Source organism: Pocillopora damicornis, chromosome 1 (assembly GCF_964200805.1).
Source record: "Pocillopora damicornis chromosome 1, jaPocDami1.2, whole genome shotgun sequence".
In the NCBI taxonomy this organism is placed as follows: domain Eukaryota; kingdom Metazoa; phylum Cnidaria; class Anthozoa; order Scleractinia; family Pocilloporidae; genus Pocillopora; species Pocillopora damicornis.
Window position 1 is genome coordinate 16,552,327 of NC_142670.1, and position 9,084 is coordinate 16,561,410.

General features: G+C 38.6%; 1 pseudogene; it reads left to right on the top strand.

Moving 5' to 3' along the window:
- Window positions 1-4,368: 4,368 nt before the first annotated feature.
- On the top strand, window positions 4,369-5,854 carry LOC149052353 (uncharacterized; annotated as a pseudogene).
- Window positions 5,855-9,084: the final 3,230 nt, after the last annotated feature.

A 9,084-nucleotide genomic window follows, 5' to 3' on the forward strand; every position in this document is an offset into this window, starting at 1 on the left:
GGTATGTAAATTGGAAAACATATTGTGATTTCGGTTAGATTTTTTTAGCAGAGCAGGCTCATTTTCGAAAATTACACGCAACACTTCACAAAGAGCGGACTTAACTACATATCAAATTTACGTATATAACTTATGGTGGATGCCTGAATTGAGCACTTTGAAGCTTCTTTATCCTTGTAGATGCCATAAAACAGCATTTAGAGGGGAAAATTCTCAATTCCATTCGCCGAAAGTTGACTCTTCGCCCTAAGCGATCTATTGTTTTTTTTATCACTCAGAGCTCAAATGAAAAATGCAGGAAATGGCACTTTCGAGACGCTAGATTTAAAATCTTCTGTAAGAGCATGCTCCTAGATTCATTACTTTGGACGGCCTTCAGCGCTCGGTGTTATCTTCTCGTGCGTTCACCTTAAAAATCTTACGCTACACCTGGAGGATGTCAACTTCTCGAAGAAATCGGAATAAATTTACAATTAGATGAACAATAACGTACAATAATATCCACCAGCGCTACGCTCAAAAATACAAACGTATGAACAATTCATCAGCGGAGTGACGGTGGCGACGTTATTCGTAATTTCATTCATCGCTACATACGTGCATTGCATGTGGTCACAAAGTTTGTTGGATGTGATATATATTACTACGACCCTTATAAAACCACTATCACACTGACAACGACGCATTTTTTAAGAAAGATGGCTTCAAATCAGACTAACCGTTTTCAGAGCCTAAATTTATCAGCGGAGGAGTTCATAGACGGACAGGAAAATAAAAACACCAAGAAAAAGACTAAACGATATGTTGCTGTGTTCCATGAATTTCTTGTTTTGAAAGGCGGGACGAGGTAAATGAACTAATGACCCCTCAAGCGAGTTCCTTATAACGGTTTGCAAAAAAGAAGACAACTAGGAATACGAGCCTAATTCCTTAAGGGCATTCTTCGCTAGCTTTGAGCGCCATTCGAAGAAAAATGAACTATGGACCGTCTTATGAAAGACGTCCAGTTCGAGCAAACTCGGAAAGCGCTTAAGTCAAAGCAAAGGGATCTAAAACGGAAAGGCATAGGCAACAAGCCTAATGCTTCTGCTGCTTTGTGAGGAAGATATTCAAGTTTTGTTTGAAAAAGATCTCTTGGGAAGTTCCACGGTAGAAGCGCTTTTAAACACGGTATCGTTCAACAATACAATCCATTTTGGTATACTAGGCTGCAAGAAGCACAGAGAAATGTGCTCAAGGGGAGACTTTGTCAAAACTTCCACAGAGAAGGAGTACCTCGGATTCAATGAAAGAGAAACCAAAACTCGTTCAGGAAACGATCCACGGAATGTAAAAGCCATTGCACCGAAAACTTTTGCCATGCCGAACAACCAGAAATGTCCAGTAAAGGCCTACAAAGTCTACGCAGAAAGCGACCCGCGGAAATGAAAACCGACGATGCACCGTTTTCCTTTGGCAGTAAATAATGTAAAATCTGGAAACAACGACTTGCTGCCAATTGATATTATGCAACTGTCAGGACACACAAACGTTCAAAGTATCACTAGCTACTCTACTGCCTCACAGAAACAACAGTTGAACATGTCTCACACTCTCACTGGAAAGTTTGACTCGCCATTTTTTAGTGAGCAATGGAATCAGATGGCCGCTCGCATTAATACGAAATTTAGAGGAAAGAGGAAGACTCTTATTCACAGACTTAGGAAAACTAGTTTGTTTTGAAAACACAAATATGGCACGATTAGTCTATCATTTCCCACAAAAAAATGATGGGTCAGTTAATTAAACAGAGTTAGCTATGGTTCAACAAAGTCGCGTTCTAAGTTATTCTAAATGTGGCTAATCTTAATTAGCATATAAACTTTACTAATTATGTAGAGCGTAAATAAGGCATAAAACGCGGACTAGAAAATCATTTATCTGCCCAAAATAATGCATTTACTAACAGGTTAGGTGACGACAGTCAAAGGAATGAGGTTTGATAAATAGACTGTCAGTTAATAAAAAAAAGTTTATTAGATATTTAATTGTTTTGTTCAATCCTTCAGATAAAGGGAAAAAAAGTGGCGTTCTCGTTGTAAGAGGGAATCGAACCCCACAAAGCCTATTAAGAGAGTGCAAGCGCTACCACTGCACCACACGCTTGCTTCTTTGCTTGATTTATCTCGTTGCTTTAAGCCCATGCTCCGACAAAATGCCTTGAATCCACAGCAGGAAAGAAAAGATTGCTATTTCTTTTGTCTTTGCTTAGTAACCGGGCTTTATATCATCCGCAAGCGGAGGAGCTTGTTTCAGCTTCTGACAGTTGTTCATCAACTGTTATTTCCTCTCGTGAGACGAAGGAGGCAAGCACAATTAAATTCGTTTTCACTCTTACTTTTATAGCTTGTAGCCCAATATGTCCTGATAATTGTGGTGCAGTTTCTTTGTGAAAATATATTTTAGTTTTCAGTCGCGAAATGACTTTTCTCGTTCGACCGCTCAAATATGCAAATTTTCACTGTGAATATTACCCGAGTTGTGTGACCTCGTGTCATGAATTTACTTTACCTTCGGTATTTCTGTCAACATAATCCTTTGTTTTATTCTCAAAAATTAATCCTCTATCATTGCTGAAGCTGGCAAAGAAATATCTATTTTTGGTGAATAATTTTGTCCGACATACATTTCACATGTCGAAAAGTAGCTCAAAACAAAGACAATTTTAACAATGACCGACATGACAGAATCTACTGAGCTTCTAGCTTTTAAAAGACAAAAGGATGGTCATAAAGTTACTGTAAATATTTACTTGTATATTTGTGTTGTTCCATCTTGAGACGAACCCGAAGTCCGGCAAAATTTACTTGCTGGCAACTATGAAATACACATGGTGTGCGTACTGGTCGCCACCGTTTACTGTCATAAATTACTAAAGTAACTTTATAACCATCCTTTTGTCTTTTAAAAGCTTGAAGCTCTGTACATTCTATTTTTTCTTCATAACTCGACTGCATATTACATTTACTATTAATATTTTTTTCCTTTTTTGCTTTTGTTTTAAATGGCTTGTTCAGGTAATAAACTTAAATTTATTGAAAAAAAATCGCCGATGCAAAGTCATTCACAACGAGATTCAGAGAAACTTTTTGTTATAAAATTTTGGTTTGAGGCTACTTTCATATTCCATTTTACATCATATCTTACACTTTTCTGTTCATAAAACTTTCTTTACATTTATGAACGCAAGAATCCTCTCTCTAAAAACAAAGCAATTTATCTGGTTCAATGTTGTTCACATTTCTCATCCCCTAAATATTCCAGCCACCCCTCAGAGACTTTAGAAAATTCTACACCCAAAAGGCTTGGAAAAAGGACACAATGGAAACAAATCTAATTTAAGCGCTCGAAATAATGGATATCAGCACAGAGAAAAACCTTTTTCCCCTTTGCCTGGTTTTGTTTCCTATCACAAATCATTATCGGAATTATTCATTTGTGACCCTCTACGGATTTCAGGGAATAAGGTGAACGCACGCACACGGCACGTTATAACACGCTCGCACACCAATAGCATAACACACTTACCGTGCAGATATGCACCCAAAAATAATTGATTATGAAAAGCGTGTTGGTAGCCATTTTTCATATCTGGCCAGCGCGGTAGAGCTTTGAATCTATAACTTGCTAGATTTTTATTTTTTTTTTTTAAACGCTAAGTTCCTTTGTTTCCTTAACACGCTAGCTTATCTTTTACAACCCAGCTTAATTTGTCACTTGTATTTGTCAAGTATGCTACTAACAGAATATAAGCGAAAATGAAGATCTCCTGTCCTATTTGAAAGTTGTAATACAAAAGGAAACACTCACGACAAAAATCACTTTCCCTCAGGATTTTAAGGAAGAATTCAGTGAGCAAGACGTGTTTCACAAGGTCCAGAGGAGCTCAGTTTGAGCACATGAATTACTGTTTTAAAAGTTAATCCTAACCGCGTAAAATATAAATCCTTATCGCTTCACGCAGTTAATAAGCCCTATCAATCTTAGCAACGGATTGCCGGCTCCATGTCCCCTTAACGACACGGTCGTTGTTTGTCACTCTATGCAAGTCGGCAATTTTAAAAAAAATAACCGCTAGTTAGCCGGCGCAAAACGAAGCTTTTCGAGCGAAGCCCCGTATCATTCATCATTATATATATATACCGAGATTTACGCGCCAAAATTCATCGAGACAAAAATAGTTTCTTCGCGCTAAAGACGCCAGCTGATTAGTTATACGATTATCATTATTTTCACTAATGAAAAAAACCGTGTCGCTTGCTCGCCGCTGCTCTTGACAGACAAACAGCACATTTCTAAGAGCTTAGGCGCATTTTTTTTTTAAGAAAGATGGCTTCAAATTAGACTAACTGTTTTCAGAGCCTAGATTTATCAGTAGAAGAGTTCATAGACGGAGAGAAAATGAGAACACTAAGACAAAGACTAAACAATATGTTGCTCTGTTTCATGAATTTCTTGTTTTGAAAGGCAAGACGAGGCAAATGAACGAATGACCCCTCAAGCGCTGAGCAAGTTTAGTTCCTTCTAACGGTTTGCAAAAAAAGAAGACAACTAGGAATACGAGCGTTATTCCTTAAGGGCATTCTTCGCTAACTTTTAGCTCCATTTGAAGACAAAAAAAATCTATGGACTTTGCCTTATGAAAGACGAAAAACACCAAAAAAAAACAAAAAAACCCGATGTTGCTCTGTTCCATGAATTTCTTGTTTTGACGGGCGAGACGAGACGAATGGATGAATGGCTCCTCAAGCGCTGTGCAAGTTTCTCAGCGAGTTCCTTATAACGGTTCACAAAAAAAGGCACAACGAGGAATACTAGTCTAATTCCCTAAGGACTTTCTTCGCCAGTTTTCAGCGCCATACGAAAAAAATATACTACGGACTTTGTCTTATGAAAAACTTCCAGTTCGAGCAAACTCGGAAAGCGCTTCAGTCAAAGCAAAGGGATCTAAAACGGAGAGGCATGGGCAACAAGCCTAATGCTTCTGCTGCTTTAAGTAAGGAAGATATTCAAGTTCTGTTTGAAAAGGATCTCTTAGGAAGTTTCACAGCAGAAGCGCGTTTAAACACGGTATGGTTCAACAACATAATCCATTTCGGGTTACTAGGCCGCAAGGAGCACGGAGAAATGTGTTGGGGAGACGTTAAACTTTGTCAAAACTTCCACAGGGCAGGAGTACCTCGAATTCGATAAAAGAGAAACCAAAACTCGTTCAAGAAACGATCCACGGAATGTAAAAGTCATTGTACCGAAAATGTTTGCTGTGCCGAACAACCAGAAATGTCCAGTAAAAGCTTACAAAGCCTACGCAGAAAAGCGAGCCGCGGAAATGGAAACCAACGATGCACCGTTTACTTTGACAGCACTCAATGTAAAATCCGGCAACAACGACGTACCGCCAACTGATATTATGCAACTGTCAGGTCACAAAAACGTTCAAAGTATCACTTGGTACTCTAACGTCTCACAGAAACAACAGTTGAATATGAGTCACACTCTCACTGGAACGAGTTCGTGAGAAATAGCTCCCCAGTCTGGCTCTTCTATTCCGGAGAAAAGAAAGCATGAGTTTGACGAACTCAATTATCCAACATTTCGTCCAACTTTTTCTCACTGGCAAGCAGCACAGCAGCCCCTTTCTCTTTTTTGGAGTGCTGTTATAAGCGGAGGACATATAGGTGTGGCAATAAACACTTTAAATCAATCGCCCACACTTTCAGTGTCAGAGGAAAACTCTAGCAAAACTTATAAAAGAATCAAACCTCTTAATTCGGAATCTTACTATTGTTTGTCAATTCAAGCATGCGGGTTCTGATAAGTAACAAAAAATGAAGTCTCGGGTTTTTCGACATATGTTCAGGATGTCTTATTTTATTCTATCTAGCTCTGCCTTTTAATGGCATTTTTGCTCGATAATTTAAATGTATTTAACAAGGAAGCCATTTCAGTGCAACTCTCGAATTGTGAGGCGGCTTGACCACGCGTTGTTTTCCTTTGAAAGAAAATAAAGACATGTTTATCCTTGAGTTCTGCTCGCTTATGAATCCAGCTATGTATATAATAAATAAGTTATTTCACGGTTAGTTCACTTGCGCGAATTTTATTCACTCCTTGTCAATAAAAATCGTACGCGTTCACCAACCGTGAAACAACCTACTCTGATCTTGGCATCTTACGAGCTCTTCGTCTTTAGCACTGTGGTATATACCTTCAGGAACGAAAATTTAACGCGAGGATAATTAAATTTAACATGGTCGAAGGTACTAACGAGTCTATTTTAGCTCGCAAACTCAGCGAACTTAAATTTTCAAACTCCTCTGGACCCTGTGCGTGTATTCACTTGCTTTTGGTTTCCATAGTTAGGTCATTTACACTACAACACGGTTTACACGCGCAAAGGAAGAAGCAAACGCTTTGTAGTCGTTCATTATCAAGTTTCAAAATGCATTTACAAATTCTTAAAGTTCTCATACTTTTTAACCGGTGGAAAAGATTTAAAATCCCTGTCGGAAAATTATTTTTGGCGCCAGACCAGTAGAAGAGGAAGACGACCAACTGGACGACTACGGTTCAGACAGCAGCGATGAAACTAATCAGCAAAATTGACTCAGGTGATCACTTTGACTTTTCAAATTGTGATACATCTGAGCGATCGAAAGTGCAGGCATTTGCTGCCAAAACATGTGGATGTGCACTTGGAAATAACGGAGATCCATGCAGCTCTACTGCCAAAATTGAAGTCATCTTCGATTGCCGAAACAACCTTGCGGTACTTTCCTCGACTGAACTCAGTCTGGTAATTTTGGCAATGATCCACTGTGCCATAAACTGTGACCATGTCAGCGACTCAGGAAGAGCAGAGAAAATGAGGCAGCGAACCAGGATGCCTTTCCATTTTCATAGCCACCGAGTCTGCCTGAAAACTTTTTTTTTCATGTGTCGTCTCCACAAGACCGGATTCTGCAGTCGCGCTAAATATTATCGGCTTAGCGGACTATACATACGTACATATACTTTATGTATGCTCAAAATTCACAGTGTAGCTGTAGAGCTAATATCTTCGAGAAAATAAGCTAAAATAAAATTTAAAAAATATGCTATATTACAATTCCAATATTATTTATAAACTATGTACAACGACTATCGCTTCGTACTCACGGCAACAAGTCTTGACGTCTACCTAACTCTGCTTTCAGCGCTGAAACTGTTCAATGGGTGGTAAAATTCTTCTTGAACGTCGCCGAAGACCAAACGTTTTTTTTACTTCCAGGACGTGTTTCTGGCTTCAAAAGAACAGACATGAAACTGCTGCCAACCTCAATGACAAAATCTCGTCTTTGGAAAAGCTACCAAGGTGCGTAGAGACTAGCAAGGCGAGCGTTCAGTGCCACATGAGTACTCCACCGTCTACGGTTAATGCATCATCTCAAAACGACCACTACGACGTGACTACCGGGCTCCGAAAGCAGACATTGAACCTGACAGAAGAAGTTAAGCAGTTGACGGCACTGAATTGTCTCCATCAGCATGAGACGGGGCCTGCTTCTTTGCCGTTACTTGATGATGATTCGGACTTGATTCGGATTCGGATAGAATATTTGCGGCATCCGTAAGTAACACATTCGTCAATCTATTATTTTCTACAGAAAAGATTTCAATGTCGGCATGGGAAACAACATGATATTCGAGTTTCTTAAATGGGTTTTTCCTTACCATCATAAAATGAGGGTAAAACACAAACAATAGTTTATGCAAAGAGCATTTGAAATAGCTTAGACAATTAGTAATTTTTCCCTTTTCGTAATTGAATTCGCAAATTTCAATCACAAGTTCCCTGTGATGTATGTAGCGAACGATCTTTCCTGAACCGAGCGATTTGAAAAAAAGTTCTTGTTCAAGTGTTGGTTCGGCCTTATCAAAAGCGATAGTCCATAAAAAAGAAGCGAGATCGAAAAGCTGCGGACAGACTGGCCCACTGATTTGGCTCAAATTTTGCACGTAAACTTGGTTAGGGGTTTTGATCATGAAAGAGATATTTTAAGATTGAAAATTACGGCTCAAGGCCATTTGGAGACCCTGAAGAACATGGAAAAGAGACTGGGCTTTGCTTTCTCATTTTTGTGTCTTTTTTATTATTATCATTATAATTTCTATCATAAAACGAATATGCAATTCTTCCTCTTTGGTTTGAATGGTAAATTTCGCAGAAAAAAAAAACAAAAAAAGAAAAAGAAAAACGAAGTTGTTAAACGCGCTATTCAATTTACTCAGTTTTAGGTGTTTTAATATTCCTAAAAAATACCGTTGGTTCAGAAGCTTGTAGTGCTGTACATATGTCGAGTTAGAAGAATTTTTTAATTTCTAAAACAAGAGCTATCGGAGGTTATTTGCTACAGTGAGTGCAGAGCAGGGCAACTTCAATGCGCTGCCACATCACCCAGTGGAATATGCCGATAAGGTTTCTGGAGATTTAAGTCGCAGTCTCTCTAGAAGCAGACCGTTGCATTTCGGTTAAAAAAGTTGATCTCTTTCAAACTATTCCAATGAATCGGTCTTATATAAGTATACGAAGCAACCTTGATTTCCCGATTAATGAAAAATTAATTGTTCCTGTGCGAAAATCGGTTCTACGCTCGAAGGCCTATTTTTTGATAGTATTCACCACCATAAATGGCTTGTTTTTTCACAAAATTCTTCTTTGAAGAACTTCTTCGCTTCGCATATTTAGATCGATCATCTATAAGAACAAATCACGTAATTTTTTTTTTATTTTTCAATGGTTTTTGACAGTGAAATTTTTTTTTCGCTTAACACCTATTTGCCTCTGCTGCCATGACCGTAAACATGCAACTTTCAATCTCGCCTCTGCTTAAAAGTCCAACTTGTTCCCGATGACATTTTTATTCAGAATAACTAAAACAGGAGAGAGGGGTATGTAAATTCAAAAATATATTGTGATTTCGGTTTAATTTTTTTAGCAGAGCGGGCTCATTTTCGAAAATTACAAGCACTGAAGACTGCACAAAGAGCGGACTCAACTATATA